Source organism: Haemaphysalis longicornis, unplaced genomic scaffold, assembly GCF_048455015.1.
Source record: "Haemaphysalis longicornis isolate Haplotype H1 unplaced genomic scaffold, Haemaphysalis longicornis Haplotype H1 scaffold_13, whole genome shotgun sequence".
NCBI classification, from domain to species: domain Eukaryota; kingdom Metazoa; phylum Arthropoda; class Arachnida; order Ixodida; family Ixodidae; genus Haemaphysalis; species Haemaphysalis longicornis.
The window spans coordinates 1,514,863-1,532,456 of record NW_027526233.1 but is presented as its reverse complement, the minus strand read 5'-3'; the positions used below and the strand labels follow the sequence as shown (position 1 = coordinate 1,532,456).

At 48.2% G+C, this 17,594-nt stretch overlaps 1 protein-coding gene across 6 annotated transcripts in view; it reads left to right on the top strand.

Moving 5' to 3' along the window:
- The window catches only part of LOC144164202 (organic anion transporter 3-like), a 121,799-nt gene that overhangs the window by 16,664 nt on the left and 87,541 nt on the right, over positions 1–17,594 (top strand). For 2 of the 6 annotated variants that reach the window (XM_077694715.1, XM_077694713.1), the window contains exon 2: positions 5,042–5,145. The exons of 1 other annotated variant lie outside the window; for it this stretch is intronic. The gene's annotated coding sequence lies outside the window, so the exon portion shown is untranslated. Of the gene's footprint in view, positions 1–4,873; positions 5,146–17,594 lie in introns of those variants that run through there. 3 more of the 6 variants (XM_077694716.1, XM_077694714.1, XM_077694712.1) reach the window with 2 other exon arrangements.

Below are 17,594 nucleotides of genomic sequence, written 5' to 3'. Positions count from 1 at the left end.
AGTACATGATTCGGATCCGAGTCGAAGCTGACGGCGTTATCTGGGCGTTGTTGCGTGGGCTGGGGAGGAGCAAGCGATGGTGCGGGACCCTGAGAGCCACGCAAGACATTCTGGTGGTCTCTAACAGCGTTCACATAGGACCGCCGCGGCATAGAAGGTTGTTGGGTGGCTTCACACTCTCGACAATCAGCTAGTTGTGAACGAAGTTCGTCAATTGTTCCTTCGGCACGAGAAAGCTTTGTGCGAAGCGCCATGAACATTGCCTGAATGTCAAAGAACACTTCCATGATTCTTTCACGCGAGGGACATGGCACTTTGTGCTTGCTGTCGCTGAGGATATTAATTAGTAGCTTCCCTTTGTCACATAGAAGAGAGGTATCTTCCTCTTTTTCTGTGGATGATTCCTCCAAAAGGTGTGTTGAAGATACCGGAGAACTTCCACCGCCACTGGTACCATAGAGTTTCTCTGGTACCAGCTGAGGCATGTCCCCGCGGGGAATTGTCCCCCTCCAGCTGATGATGAGTATCAAGGGGATTGTCTCTTGGTAAAGATTCTTGCTCGCGAGAAAGCAGAGCGCTGTCGCCGGCTACAAGTGAGCCTCGAGATGTAGAGCGGAGCGTAGGAGAGTGCCCGGAAGCCATATTATAGTCGACAAGAGGTCCTGTCCAGAGTCCCGATTTGTAGGGGGAAACGTGCTAGGCGAAGTACACTGAGCCAGGACGTGTACTAAGCCTAACCGCACATCGGAGTCCCGCGAAACAACTGCATGGCCTCAAAAGAAGACTGGCGCGCTCACCGACGATGCTTGAGATGTTCCGGCAATGGATCGTAGTGGTGGTTGGCGATCTCGTAGCCTGGGAATCTAAAAAGAAAAATTGGGTCCATCTCCCCGCGAGGGGGACTCGAGTAAATGCGTCGCATAGGGGGTGGGGGTATTGCGTTAACGTTTAGTGTTTGGGGAGTTGGTGGTAGTGAATGCGTTGTATCAGCAGCTTCTTGACGTAGTTTGAATGAGTCAAAGATATAAGGCGCGTTCGTAGCCTCCCATTCTGTGTCGGCTTTGTGGCGCAGTGGGTAGAGCACCATGTATATTGCGTTCCGCCCGCAGGGTCGAGGGATCGAAACCAGGCGCCGGATAGTATTTTTTTTTATATAGTGTAGGGGGAGGGGTGCGGACTACGACTACGGACGTCAACGCGGGTGACATCGTGAGTTACTAAAATGCTCTGCATTTAAAAACGCGTTCCGAGCACAGAGCTGAAAAAATCACTGCTTCGTTTTCCTCAGTCAGGAGATTGACCTCCTGACTGAGGAAAACGAAGCAGTGATTTTTTCGGGCAGCGTGGGTAGCTAGGGTGGCCAGGTTTATTTTCTATGTAGAGCATGATATGTGGGGTGCGTAGAACACCTGCTTGAGCTCGGCGGATGCAACTTGTCTTCGATCGCGGCCAAGAGATGGGAGGAACGCAGTGTGTGTCTTGATCGGTGCGAAGGTCCACCAACTTTTGGTGCCTGGCTTGTCTTTCTTCGACGCGGCTGGTGTGGCGGTCGTATTCCTCCGGCAGCGCAATTGGAGGCTCAGACTTGCGGAAGAGAGTTTCGCGCGCGAGTTGGTGAGCCGCCACATTTCCTGGTATCCCTTGATGACCTGGGATCCAGCGGAGTTCAACCGAAAGCTCTGGTTGGGAGGTAGTGCGCGCAACGCACGCGATGAGGCGCGCCGTAGTGGAGGGCTCCGGATTAATTTTCACCATCTGTGGTCCTTTAACGTGCGCCGAAATGTCCGACAGACGGGCGTGCTCGCGCTCAGGAGCGCAACGCCTTAGCCACTGAGCCACCGCGGCGGGTCCCATTCGTATGCTCGGGCCTGCGGTTGACTAACGGAAGCAGCGACTTCCTGGGCATGCATTTTGTGTACGAAAACCGAGCTAACATCGTAAGTGTACCATTTGCTGTTGAACTTCATTTTTGTTTTTAGCTCAAATGGGGGTGACCGAGGTTTTTTTTTTTTTTTTTTGTCGAATGCAATTGTCCTTTGCGTATCATATCGGTAGGGAATGAGAAGTCCTCAGTTACAGTGCGCTCTTTTTCTTTCAGTTTGCTTCTCTAGGCGAGGATTTTTGTATTTTGAATAAGAGCTGCTGAATTTTAGAATGATTGATCGGATTGATTAATTCATTCAAGTGTTTAACATGACGACGCCACACGTGGTCCATTAGGCGTCCCGTAGTGGAGGAGTCCGAATTAATTTTGACCAACTGCGGATCTTTAACACGATGATTGGCCAGCTTATGCCATATGAAAAAGTGCCCAGTATGTACAGGCGCTAAATTTCGTTAAGCGAAAAGATGTCTCGGGCCGAAATTAGCGCACGCTTTTTTTTTTTTGCCTTCTGTTTCTTTCCCCGATTCTTTTGCGTGTGGCATGCCGGGAAGAATCACGTTATTTCTGCGAGATAGGTCTTCTAGTTTGGCTACGCGAGACGCAAGTTAATGTTTCGACTTGCTAGTTCGTAGGTGGTGCTCTGCAAGCTTAACATTTCCTGCTGTTGGCTTGTAATATGCGTCGAGTTTTTTTTAATTCGTTTGGTTTACTTTGCAAATTCACCATTTGTGACTTAATGTCTTTCTGTTCATCCTTATTACCCGTTATATCAGCCACAGCATCGCTTTTCCATACAGAACGTAGCAGAGCGTGATAATGTAAATGTTTAAGGAAATAAAAACATCACTGTTCCTTGTTTAGCGGGGTCATCTACGTCTCTTAGGCATCTGGAACGTTTAGATTGACCAGGGTTACTTTGCATGTAAATTGAACGTAACAATGAACGTAGCCATGTTCGAAGAATTTTCACAAGAAGAGTCGCAAAACAATTGTGGGCATGGGGCAAAACTAACAGGGATTGTTCATCCGGCCGTTTAGGGTACCGTATTTTCCAGTCTATAAATCGTACTTTTGCATAAGTACGGCTGTTTTTCAAAAGAAACTGCCTCAACACGGCAGCTTTTCCAAAAGAAAACGTATATAAGTCGCACCGGTGTATAAGACTCACCAGTGTACAAAACGCTCTTGTTAATCAGGTAGGCTCATAGAGGATCAATTCGTTAGAAAGGGCGGCGAAAGTACATGGTTGCAGCAGCCACAGCCTCTGAACGCATCCCCCGGTAATCAGTTCTAGACACGTGCATCTACCGCCCAAAGTCTAGACAGAACTAACTTCTCAAAAATGGTTAATTGATACACACAGATGGCATGTACTTCCAGACGGCGTTTAGGCAAAGCCATCGGAGCCTTCTTCCTCCGACTCGCTGACAAATAATTCATTCATTGGGACCATACAGCTGTCTCTTAATGTGCGCTTACATCACGCAGCACACAGGCACGTTTTCGAGCGCGGACTACGCGTCGCCGCCACGTACCAAATTTATTCCATACATAAGTTGCACCGGGGGATAAGATGCACCTACAAAAATGTCAAAAAAACCCCCCGCGACCAACAGACCGGAAAATACGGTATACAATGAATGTCGTATATACACACCTGCCTCAAGCAAACGGGCCATTAGCCATTACGGCCGGACCTCGCCCGTGCCCACTAAGAAGGTAATATTGTAGCGGGAATTGCGCTGAGCAGCTCGAAAGAGGTAGCCCCATTATGTCACGCTTCTCCGCGGAATTAAATTGAGCGAGAAAGCAAGAATTGAATCATCGCGGACAGTTTCAGCCTCCGCTTTGAAAACTCGATATTGCAGAGCGTTGGTCTTCCTGGAAAAAACAATACAAAGGCACTCACTCGCCGAAACACCCAATTACCTTAGGACCACAGGCCCTGAAGCCATGGGTCTATGTGAAGAAATTGTTTGCAAGGTAAATAGACAAGCCAAAACAAACAAAAATTGCGCCGGTAGTACACTGCACTGCTTCTTACAAACGATTATAGACATAATAAAAATACATCTGTTTTTACAAGGCTGCACAGCACGAGCGCTCCCGTTCTCAAACGTGGTACGCTCTTTGTGTGAAACAGAAGCTCGTCTCTATTGTGGCAACCTCAGCGCTACAATGAAAAATTGTGAATACACAGCGTTTCCTTGTTCGCTGCAAACCGTCTCAGAGAGGTCTATTCAGGGCTATGAACCCACAAATGCAAGAACGAGCACTCCTATACAAGAGCAGGTATACTTTTCGGTTGAGCTAAGGAGCCGGTGCCGCTCACGCCAGTCTGTTCGCTTTCTTGTTTGCCTGGGCGCGTCTTTCGTATCAACAAATTGTGGCATGAGGGAGCGAATGAGGAACTGCAACGTAAACGCTTTAAATGAAAAAAAAAAAGAAGACACAAGCACAGCAAGTATACACACTGCGTGCAGGTAGTCCCCACTTTGAAATTACCGTCGTAAATGATATTCCGACAGTTCTACCTCTGTTCCCCACCAACCCCCCCGCGCACTCACCGCAGGCTGTATATATTACATGTACATACATGCACGAATGTATCATATGCACGCACACGCAAAACAAGTATGCAGTTCTTGCTGTGGGCCTCCGCTTTGAAACCATCAGCCAACATTCCATTCCCACATTCGTAGTCCTCCTCCACTTCCCCGTCGCACGGACGACCTGCGACCTGCTGCTGCTGGCATTCCTTCGCAATTACCGCCATTACCCCAAGCCTTCTCACTCCAACGACGACCGGACAACCGCGAAAGCAGCGCTATACCACAGCCCAGGCGGAGTGGGGATGTTTACTTTTTAACAAAGCGAACAGTTTTCCCTTCGAACGTACCGTACTAGGCCAGCGTCATCCTTGCACTGACGAGGAAAGGGAAATGATGAGCAGGAAAGCAGCGCTCGACTGTGAAGCGGCACGTGGCGTCTGCTTATTCACGAGCCCGACCTGAAGTTAAACAACACGACACGCTCTCGAAGGCCGCCCCTTCGCAGCGTTCGCGCAAGCCGCACACAGCGTCATTAGGTTGCAGCCCCGAGGCGTATTTGGACATGTAGCGCGGATACGCATTTCTGCCCTTGCGCCACCCGCAGCAACGCTTCCACGGAGAGGCCGTGTCGTCGCCTCGTTGGGGTACGACGGTGACCGCCGGACATTTCCCTGCGGCGAGCGGAGGACGTGACCTGCTACATTTCAGGTATGGTTTGGCGCTAGCTTTTTCGGCTGAAAAAACAAGAGCGCGAACATTATTCGTTTCTAAGCGAAACGAACCACGCAAGAAACCGCGAAACATATATGGTAGAAAACGGACGGTCGCCCTCCTCCCCTGCGTGTGGTGCTTCGTTTCTTGCGTGGTTAGTTTCTTTTGAAAATGTACCAGATCGCAAAATCTTCCGTTTTCATTAATCGTTCGGTGAACTGCATTGTATTCTTGTTGTCTCTTTTATCTAAATATTCTCTACCAGCGTATATGCTAAAGAAAGGAAAACGCAATGTCGCGCGCGTGCAACACAGAAATGCAAGGTCGCAATTAAGATCTTATAAGAAAGCAGTTGTAAAACCCATTCCAGTATTTTATATTTTTTGTATGTGACATAATAAATGTGATGGGTAACATATTCTTACTACGGCAAGAACTCTATTAAAGCTGTTTCCTAATTGCTTAAAAGCGCTCAGGGAATGTTTATGTTTAGCATATTGTTTCGGTGACCTCACCAGAAAATACAGAAAACCAGAGAGATTCCGCATTAAATTTATGAAATTTTGTTTCATTATGTTTTTATGTTACTTCGCTCTCTTATGCAGACACTGGTAACGCGAATGGGTGGTAGGTGCCTCATTTTAAACAATGCGTTACAAAAGTTAGTACTCAACACAAGGAAACAAGGACCGTGCTGAGAGACTACGCAGCATCTTGTTAAGAAAGCACGTGCAAAGAGCAACGTTCGAAAAGATGCTTATTTAATATCAAAGAAAGCACTGCTATCAAAAAACTGCACCAGCAGGAATGTGACGAAAAACTGCGGATATAATTATCCGCAACGAAGAAACAACCGCCCACGTTTGATTACATCACTTTGATTACAATGCTTTTAGCATTGTAATCAAAGTGATGTAATCACCCCTCCGTCCAACGACGACGATGGTTGAACGCGAAGTTTTCTTGCGATGGCTGCCCAATCCCACACGGTGAGTACGTACTATTCTGGAGTTACGCACCGAATTTCTACAATACACACATCAACTCTCGGACACTCCGGAAGCCTAACGTTTGAGTTTTGGGTGTACCGGCTGCTTGCCGTCCTTTCGACCATGGCTAAATGCAGCAATCGGATAGACGCCGGCTTCAAAACGCGAGGGCCCGAGGTTCGATTCCGGCCACGGCAAGCGTGTTAGGGGCGAAGCCCCTTAGGGTCCGTGTCTCCTGTCCTCGTCGCCTTTTCATGTAGTCACGGTACACAAACACCGGGAACGGGTGTCCCGGGACAAACACCGGGACACCCGTTTTGCATTGCCTCGCGCTAGAACGCTTCGTGCTTCGAGGACACGAGACTTTTACAGCAAAGCTGTATACCTCTCTACCCATCGAAGTTTTCGTCTCCGTTGGCAAAAACTCCAAGTCTCCAAGTATACACATACACACTGCATGCTTCGCCCCTCCCCAGGTTTCAGGTTAGTGTAGATGGCCTGTTTTTTTCTTTCACTTCACGCAGGATCATTCATCATCATCGTCAGAGAAAGTTGGCTTTCCAGCTGGGCGTATTCGCCTACAACGGCATCAGTGAGCACACCAAAGCTCACTTGAATAAAAATGCACATTCCATACCCTGTCGGGCAAGCACGCTGGCCGGTGCCGAGAATGTGCTGTTGCGCGATAGGGGCTGGCTCTCCGCCAGCGTACTGAGAGGTTGCTCGATTACGATTCAGCGCAACACCAAACGCGTCCTGGGACGGGTGGGATCTTTCGTTTGACTTTTATCCTTGTTCGTGTCAGTAACTTCGTAAGTGCTCCATTTATCCTTGTTCTTTGGCTGACATTTTTTTCTTGGTTGGTCTTCTGCTGTTGCGGACAATTCGCAACACTGTTGTATGTCTGAGAGGGCGGCCAGCGGACCGTCTAGCTTGCCTGAGTCGTTTGATGTTTTACGCCCGTAATTCGTGTCAGGGTAGCTCGTAAGCATACTTGACGCGGACACGGCAGATTTGCACGGGCTCGGCACACAAAACCGTGTGTTTTGTCTGTGGCAAGTGTGCCATCACCCAGAATGCATGGTCCTTCGAGCTTCGGTTTACCGGGGACATTTATGTGCACTGTCATTCAGACATTGATTATAATAATGATAAATATGTGCCGGGCTCGTTCCTCGTGGCAGAGACCTGGAGGCACAGCGATCAATGCTAGTCAATGCGGGGAGCTGTACTCATGCGTTCGGCTGTGTGGCCTAGTTAGTATAACGTCCCGGCGGCTGGCTACGTTTACGGGGTGGAGGCTTGGCAGTTTCCTACCGATGCCCCCAATGGCTCAATGCTGTTCGTAGCTTCTGAAGGAAAAGCAGACGGAATGTGTATTGCTGCTTGGCCAACCCTCTCGTAAACGCCTCGTAGCTCTGAATCTAATTTTGAAAAATTCTGAGGCCTTCCCCCCTGTGGTAAGGGAAGTCCACCGAATCTAGCTCTCTGTTGGGATTCCATAAATTGTGGTTGGCTCTATTGTGTATTTCCTATGTTTTGTACAAGTACGGTGGCCAGTGGACCTGAGTAGGCTGATGGTGATGGTGATGATGGCAGTGGCTTCATCTCCAAATCACAGGCTAAGGACACACGATTGGCGGGTAGAGACAATGACGTCTCTAGTGTGCCGCACAGGTGAACGTCGAAGAGCACACGGCATAGCCCAAAGTCAGGGGGAATAGGGACACCGCGCTTGGTGAGTACAGTTAAGCCCGGATATAACGAAGTTGACAAAAAATTGCAATTTTTCGTCACATACAGGTTTTCGTTACATGCAGGTTTACAGTTAATGTTCGCGTGAAGAAGGCAGAAACGAAACCAAAGTGCTAGGCGTCAGTGACGGTGAACTCGCCCTTGAAGAATTCCTTTCACAGTGGAAAACTGCGTGGTTTCTGCCTGCTGCTTTCCCGCGAGCTTTAGTCACCACACGGAGACCCAAAGAAGCAAGGTCACTTACCCCCGTATTCACAAACGTAACTAAGTATTACTTTTTCTTTTGACACTTTTTGAAACTTAACGCGTTTCAAAGACCAACCGTATGCTCCAAGCACGGTTGCATAGAGGTCACAAAAGCATGGGTTTCAATGGGGCTGGCAATGGGGAATTCAAAACTTCATTAAATCCAGGAACTCGTTATATAGAGGTTCGCTGCATCGACGTTCAACTTACACAGGACGCGGCGGAGAGGAGGCGGTGGTGGAGGGGAGTATAAAGTGGGGCTGTAATACTTTCCTGTGCAGCACACAATGTGGGAAGCAAGCTAGCTTACAAAGACCAAGGTTACAACGATGCCCTATAGCACTCTAAAAATATATACTCTCTAGTCCTCTAGTGGTCCTCCTTCTAGAAGTTTTGTTACTACATGGGGTAGGGAGGTATTGTTTACTCCGTCAAAACAGGGTGTTTTAAGGAGATGGGAAGGTGGTATTAAGGCAGTATTAAGAAAGCCTTGGGTAAATTTAAGGAGGTTAAATGGAGTGTTCATTGCTACATTAAGGGCGTTTTTAAGTGATGTTTATAGAGTTTTCACGTGGTTAAGTAGGATTCTGTTTTCGCTCTCTTGGGGAGCATTTATATAACTTGGGGGGTGTTTTTAGGATCGTTTCAGGAGATCATTTTGTTCTTGACAATGTAGTTTTTACCGAGGTTTGGGGAGCTTATGGAAGTATTTTCGTGGTTTTTTTAAAAGATGCTACAGCGCGAAATAAAGCACGGGCACAGAAATTTGTATTAAGTGTAATTTTAAATTAACCAATTTTGAACTAACCGGCTTTTTGCTATGACATTTACTTTTTCAGAGCAATAAAGGGTTTTTAGTCTGCATTGTTGTGCGTCAGTGGTACATTCATGATCAGTCTCTGTAGTTACCTTAGCTAGCAATTTCATCTCAGAATGTGATGTACGCCGGCCTTCAGACAAACAAACAAAAAACAAACAAACAAAGCCAACAAAGTCAAACAAAGGAGTAATCACACAAAATCTCCGTGTTACGCCTTTGTTTCGCTTTTATGGGTGCCTACCAGCCCACAAGATAATGAATGGCATATTAGATGGTCGCTCGCAGCCAAAATATCTATTTACAGCTTGAGGAACAGGAGCAACTGTAGGAGCAGGAGTAGGATAACTCGCTAGCAGACTAAGAGCATTCACTGTCATGACCTTCCACGCATATTCATAAGCTGGAATGTTGCCGACAATTTTGCCGCTGCTTACCAGCCATGGGAATTCAATTTCGTGAGCATTCATGAAATACTGGGGACATTTTCGGCGAATCTGTCACTAGTCCACACGGTTGAGAGACCATTGCGAATACGTCTAGAGGGCCATTGTGTGTCGATGGCCAGTTAACGCGCAATCAGTTGGGCGAAACAACTATCAGCATCAGATACAGCTTTCACAGGATAATAAAGCAACTAAGCTGGCTCGACTGCTTTGTATTATATCTATGTCCCATGGTAGAAATCAAGGTTCCATTCTCGTACAACTCTTCATGGTCCAATTTGCCCATTGCTTCTTTGCAATCAATACAACGTGAATAAGGAGAGTTCCTGAGACCTATATTATCTCGAAGCTTATATATTAGCTTGAAACAATTATACTTCTCCGTCTGGAAAGGCTCTAGCCGATGCTACATTACACAGCATCTCTGAATCGCGAATACAACAGAAAAAATCGTCCTGCACGGTGGCTCGGTGGCTATGGCGTTGTGGTGCGAGTTTTTCTTCACGGTACCATAAACTGGCATAATAGTTGTGGAATGGAATGGTTGGATAATGGGTAAAGTTTCCAGACTCCAAAGGGTTCAAGAGGTTAAAATGGTTGCAGCGCAGAAACGACGACGGACGAGTAAGGAACAGACGGGACGAGCGCTAACTTTCAACTACTTTATCTGAGAAAACACACATGCAATATACACCGGTCAGGAATGAAAAAAAACCCATCAGCAAGTAATCGCTAAAAGTGCACCAAGTACACAAAACACACGTGGCACTAGGTTATCATCGCCGACATGAAAAGTCACGCAGGAAGTCTTTTCATGTCGGCGATGATAACCTAGTGCCACGTGTGTTTTGTGTACTTGCGTGTGTGCACTTTTAGCGATTACTTGCTTATGGGTTTTTTTTCATTCCTCACCGGTGTATATTGCATGTGTGTTTTCTCAGATAAAGTAGTTGAAAGTTAGCGCTCGTCCCGTCTGTTCCTTACTCGTCCGTCGTCGTTTCTGCGCTGCAACCATTTTAACTATGTACCAACTAGCCCAACTGGTTCTCAAAGTTCAAGAGGTATAGAAGCACAAAACTAAATGCACCTCAAAAGAAAGCCTTAGGAATTGCATATCAGTAGACTGAAATTACCCTGTGATATATTAATTTTTTTTACACTAATGGATTATACTTTGGACAAATATTACCGTATTCACTCGAATGTCCAATGGCACTGTTTTTTAAAAGGTTGTTTAGGAAAGTTGCGGGCCGTCTTAGATTTAATGATGCGACTTTCCTGTATTTCCTTGATCTTCAATGCCAATCTCGCAGCCACAGGCTTGCAGCTTGCATTTTACAGGCTTCATTTCGCTTGTTCAAACCACGTGGACACAGCTGCCAGTGTTCCTCACTTGCGTATGCACATTGCCGAGTGACTTCGATGAGCACCTGTTATCGCAGCACAATGGCGTCCACCAAGGGGTGCCACTACACTGTGGTTATTAAGCGGTAGGTAGTTTTTAGGTAAACAGAACTTCAAACCTCCAAGCACAGCGTGACTTCAGAACGGATGAGAAGAGTGTGCACTGATGGCGGAAATAGTGAAACGAACTTTTCAACTGCGCTGCCAAGCGAATGGCCTTCAGAAGACCTCAGGAAGGTCGACACCAAGGGGTGGAGAACGATGCTGCCGACTGCATCCGGCAGCAAGAGAAGGTGGAATGCTTGTGACGATGGAGATAATACAGCTGAAGGGAAGGGAGATTGAAAACATTCGAGGGGTCACGTGGAATCAACTGAAAGCCAGCAAGTGCTGGGTCACTTGTTTTATGAAGAAGGTCGGGTTGAGCCTGTGACGGCGGACGTCCATGGGACAAAACCTAGCCCCTGACATTAAGGAGAGGCTAGTCGGATTTCAACCCTTTGTGGTCAAGAAGCAGCTGGGAAAAGAGTGGGACAGATCAGTAACCCCCATCAGACCCCATTGCATTTTGGGATGGCTGTGGCCTCCACAGTGAATGAGGAGGGCGCTAAACAAGTGGAAGTGAAAGCTGCGGTCTACGAGAAGCCGCGCACTACCGCGACGTCATGCTGCACAGCTGATGGGTGAAAGGTGACGCCAACAATATTTTTAGGGGAAGTCGTCCAGCTGGGAAAGTTTATCCTAAAAACGCTGTCGTGTGAGATCATGAGAATGGGTGGATGAGTGGTGCCTTCATTGAATATTCGGTGAAGACTGCCAATGCCGTGGGCCGCTCCTGCGAGGCTCCGGGCACCCTCTACCATATCATGTGGGGCTGTGATAAGAACCCCCCCCCTACCCCCCTGCCCTTCTCCTCCCCTGAGCACTGGGAGAGAGTACTGTCCAGCTCAGACCCTGACGACCAGCTTTGGCTGGAGCAGAAAGCCCAAGAGGCTGGACGAACTCAAGGGGTCTTGGAATGAGGACTCGTCCCCAGGGCTGACTGTTTTTGAGACCCGTTTATTCCTCCTCCTCCTCTGCTGTTTAAGGAGTCACTCCTGGTCACTCCTAGGAGTAACTCCTACCGTGGTTATTTGAGACATGCCGTTAAGTCCGTGGTACAGACATTGCGTTAAGGTGGTACAGACATTGCGGTAATGCCTGGCAGTATGGTGAGCCAGCTACAACCACTCGATGCGGCCATCAACAAGCTATTCAGGGACTGGCTGCGGAAGCGTTACAATGACTGGTTGACGCTGCAAGACCCCCCCCCCTTACCCCTGCCAGGCGTATCAAGCGCGCTTCACTCAGCCAAGTAGCAAACAAGGCTCACTGCAGAATTCGGCGAACTTTCAGCCGAGCTAATTGTGCGGGCCTTCCATAACTGCAGAGTCTTGAATGAGCTGGACGAAAGTGGGGACAGTGCACTGTGGGAAGAGCCTAGCAACAAAACGACACCAATGTCGAGAAAGACGACGTTGACTAGTGAGCATTGAACATGGTACGACTTGTGCAGCAAGTGCAATAACGCGCATGCTTTAGTCCCAACTCCAGTGATTTTTCGTTCGGTTTGCAGTCGAGGTAACTTTATTTTATTTTCTGACCTTCTTAATTTCGTGGGTTGGCTCACAATCAAGGCTGGCCTAAATTCGAGTAAACACGGTAGCTCTTTGACTTCTAATAAATTCACCGCTACAAGTAGTAAAGGCAATAAATACAAACAGTAGAAATAAAATTGCCACTTGAACAGAAACTGCAAAGTTGTCCAGTTCTGTAAACACTACAATTTTACCGCAAATAAGCTTTCAGAGTGCCGATTTCTTAAAACCAATAAGAAACCAATCTGCGAGATCGGTTTAAATGCAGCAAAACCACAATAAGAATTTACAAGGAACAAGCCACATCCGGTACAAAAGGTAGTCCCAACAGTGGGACGGTAACAGCTACAGCCCATAGTTTGAACAGCTAACGGCGATGCCAAAGGCACGCCTGTCGGGGGCCAGGGCGCGTCTCTTGCACAGCCTGCAATATGCGGTCAACCCGTATGGCCGTGGGGTAGCGCAGATGCTATTGCAGCGCTATTGCAGCGCCTTGTTCCCACGCTAGGTGTTGTGCTTACCCTAAGGGCACCACTCCGACGCGTGCCGCCGCTATTTCCTGCTTTGCCGCAATGCGACTGCCAGGGGGCGGAAAACGCTTCCCGTCAAAGTGGCAGACCGCCAGCGAGCCGCGGTAAAAGACACCAAAAGGCAAAAAGCGTTGCCCGTGAAAGGCGCGTGTAAAGTCAGAATGGGCAGCCGCCAGGCGGCCGAGTTGGTTGTCAAAACACCGAGGAAGGAAAGGCACGACTTCGGAGGTTTTGCTAATGGCTTCTCTCTGCGGCAATGCACAGCGATCGCTGCGGATGAGCAGCGTATCCTTTAACGCCGGGCCATTCGTTACCGAGCGCCCGCTTGCACTAATCGTGTAACGCCCTAATAAGGGTTGATAAGCGTAAATCATGGTTGATGAGGGCGTTACATGGTACATGCTGATGAACAGTGTATAGTATTATCGTAAAAAAAGGATTAACTTAGGAAATAAAAATTCTATCCTATACGCGGCCTTTACGTGATTATTGCATAGTACGTAGCCCGCCACCCGGAGACGAGCGTGCATGCCTGTGAAATAAAGACGATTTACGGCTGAATTTCCCTTCGTGGAGACGTATTTTTCTTGCGCGCGGCTGGCTTGGCTAACCGCGTGTGTAACCAGGCAGCGAAGAACGCAACAATTACAACAGAAACACGAAAACAAGCACAAACAAAAAAAAAATCAAGCAATTTCGCACCTGCCAAAAATGCATAATTGGATTCCTATAACACTTATTAGTTACGAGAGGGATGCCAGTTAACTCTGTAAAGCGACTTCATTTGCCAAAAAAGAAACAAACACAAATAAAAAAATGATCGTGAATCTGCTCCCTTCGTTGCAAATGTCGACGAGAGAAAAAGATTAAACTTTATTTATTGAGAAAAAAATAAAATGGAGTCTTCGGGGTGGCTTCTCTAGTCCAGGACGCCTTGTGATCGGGCCGCGTCCACAGCCCTCTCGACCAGCTGACGCTGATCCTCGAGGGTGGAGCTGGCCAAGGCTCTCTCCCAAAGCTCATGGGTGGGATAGGGATTGGGGCGGGGACGCGGGGCTTGTTCACTGCCTCCTACAATATGATAGAGTGTCCTGTTCGTTTGAAGGGCACGGAGGAGTCGCTCCAGCTCTCTAGGGAGTTGTTTGTGCGCTGGGGGGTAATGCTGTCGCTCTAGTCGGTAGTGTTGTGTGATTTCTTGGTACGTGACCATCGGGTGCATGCGCTCAGGCTCACGTCCTGCAACAGCGGCTCGGCGGGATAGCTCTCGAGCCAGGAGACGGGTGGTGTCGTTGCCCGGAACGTCGAGATGAGCGGGGGCCAGATGATCTTGATGGGATGGTTTGGGGGGCGTTGTGCAAGAATCTTGAGGGTAGTGCGGTGAATTCTTCCGTTGTTGAAATTTCGGCACGCCTGCTGCGAGTCGGTGATGATGACAGTAGCTGTGGTTTGACTCACGGTGAGGGCGATGGCGCTTTTCCTCCGCTTGCAGTGGGTTGTGGTGTGGTATAGTGAGACTGGTGTGGTGTTGTTTCTTCATGACTATAACAGCGGTCGTGGCCTGAATCCCGGGGTGTGTGGCAGCATCCGTCTAGGCAGTGTCGGATTCGTTTCCGTATTGCCTCGAAATGGCTCTCGCTCTGGCCTCTCGTCTCGCCGCATGGTGCACAGGGTGCATGTCGCGCGACAGAGGGGGTACAATGAGGTATTGGCGGATTGTGTGTGGGATGCGTCTATAGGTGAGGAGGTGAATGTTGAAGTGGGACGGAAAGTCTTAGGCGGGAGAGAATGGCTCTGCCCGCTTCTGTGGCTCCCAGTCTCACTCTTTGGCTTGAGAGGTGGGCCTCGATTAATTCTTCTGCGGTGTTATGGATGCCAAGCTTGAGAAGTCGGTCTGTGGAGGTGCTTGCTGGGAGTCCGATGGCATGCTTGTAGGCTTTCCGGATTATCTTGTCTACTTTCTTGAGTTCTGTCGCGGACAGAAGAGAATACGGTATAGAGTAGGTGATCCGGGATATGATGAACGCTTGGACTAGTCGACGCGTGTCCGCCTCCCCCATACCTCGCGTTTTGGAGGCAATGCGTCTGATCATGTGGGTTACTTGTTCAGTGGTGTGTCTCAACTTGTTCATTAGAATGGAGGATGTGCGGTCTGCTTGAAATGTCATGCCAAGGATCTTCATGTGCTGAGAGGGGGTGATGGTATGGCCATCCATGTGGATGCTGATCGTCGGAGATCCAGGTGGTTGGTTTTTTCGGCGGGGGACCAGTAGCAGTTCAGACTTCTGGGGGGCACAACTAAGACCGCACGATTGGACGTAGCGGTTCACCACGTCCGCCGCCATTTGCAAACGAAAGACGACAGTCGCCTGGCGCTTGTGGAACATAAATGCCGCCCTTCTCTTTCCCGCTTACCTCTCACGCTGTTCCTCTCCTGTCTCGCTCCTACCGAGATAAACACGCTAGAGACAAGACAAGACAAGACACGCTAGAGGCTCAAGTCAATTTAAATTTACCCCATCACACGGCTCCACGCCGAATGCCTCGATGCCAGCGTTGCCGTATGGCGGAGACCCGCATGAATCGAGGCACCCTACTCCACCTGCGTTCCAAGCGCAATGCGAAACCTATCTAGGGGAACCTTTCGTTGCTGTGGCCGTTTGATTTCTTAAAACGCCGCTAGGGAAGCCGTGTGCGACGGTTTTTGTATTTTTCTGGACATATTTCTCAATAAGTCAACTATCCGTGTTTTTAAATAAAGATAAACACTGCGAATATCACTTATGTACAGATGTGTTGCCCCAGATATGCGGAATATTTGTTTTGGCTGAACAATGTTGACAAGTATGAACATTGCCACGAGGCTTAGACGCTTAGATTTGGCTGTGGGTGTGGACACCTGTTGTGCAGCATCGGTTTAACTTTTGCAGGGCAGCTGAGTCGAGGGACAGAGAGACAGACGGACAGGCAGACCAAAAGTTGCGCGTTCAAATAGCCCAAGAAAGACTATAAGTGTTAAAAAGAGCCAATTGGGTAACGCCTTGCACCAGCACAACATGTGTGGTTGGCGTAGTTAAGACATTAATTAACTACCCGCCGCGGTGGCTCGTTGGCTTAGCCGTTGTGCTGCTGGGTTAAAGGACGCGGGCTCAATCCCACCGGTGACGGCCGCTGTTTTCACGGCGGGGAAAGACGAGAACGCCCGTGTGTCGAGACTTCACCACAAGTTAAAAATCCACCGGTGATCAAAATTCATCCGCCACGGGTCCTGTCTTGGCCCAGGTGTAGCTTCCGGCACGTCGGCCAAATATCTAGTGAAAAAAAAAACAAGAAAAAGATTTGACGAAGTGCAGTGCAAGCTCGCCCAGGATGGCCCATTTCGAAATAAAACTAGGAAAAGTAGCCTTGGCTAAACTGCGTGAAGAAAAAAAACTCACCGTATGAATTGCCCTAGCAGTAGTTGATTAATTTTCCGAATTCTGTACAGTCATCAGGACGACATCTATGGAAAGCCACTGTGCGCAAAAGGTGACTCAGTTATCTGGTGTAACGAATGCTCTAGCAGTTACATGTAGGCTCATGTTGCGATGGGACTGATCGTTCGCTTCGCTCGAAAAAATCGTCCGTTCGAAAACATTGGAAATGGTCTGACTGTCGGGAGGGCAAATTAGGCGATAGCGAGGAAGACACACCCGGTAAGGAGACGATCCCGCCCAGCGTCTCACAACGATTGTCTATGGTCATTCGAAAGCTGGACGAACTAAATAATGCCTCTGAGGCAAACCGTACATGAAATGGAGTGGTCAATTCAAAACATGCCTCTGAAGTTTAACGAGGCTAAGCAGCGCCTGGATAGCCAGGAGAAGGACGTAAAATTCTTGAAGAAGCGCGTGGAAAAAATCGAGAACGAAGCAGGGCCCAGAGTGCTTAACGATGTACAAGAAGCAGTAAATGACCTGGAGTGGCGGAGCAGGCGCTTAAGCTTGGACTTTCACTTGGAAAATCGTGCTTCTGAGAATGGCCCAGGTTTTTGAGGTGCTCAACGTGCCCTTCAAGGAGTTATAAAATTGAGCCCGATTTCGTTGTCCGAGTTGGTCTGCGTATTCCCGTGCTCTCCTTGTCATTTCCTTTATGTTGTTCTTGAGCTTCTTGTTGCGCTTTTGCCTTTTCCACCTCTTGACCAGACTACGCCTTGCTTTCCATATGTGTAGTAAATGTTTGTCTATATTTGGTTCTAAGTTTGTGCGTTTCACCGCTTTTGTTGCGTCCTGATATGTTTTATTCAGTTTTTTACTCCATTGTTTCATATTTGTTATTTCCACTAATGAAGATGACCTTTTCCTGTATTTCTCCCAATCGATGATTTTGGCTTCTCCTAAGGTTCTCCTGATCATCGCCGTAGGGATGGATGAGCTTATTATACAATGGTTACTATCGAGTGTTTCCTCTAGATATCAGATATGCTTATTTAGTCTGGGGAACGACTACTATGAAGAATTTGAACACGGTTTATCTGCTACAGAAAAGAGTTGTGCGAATCATTGCAAACGTGCCGCCTTTGCATCCCACAGCGGAATTATTTCGCCAGTATCGTATAATAAAAGGAAATAATTATTATGACAACC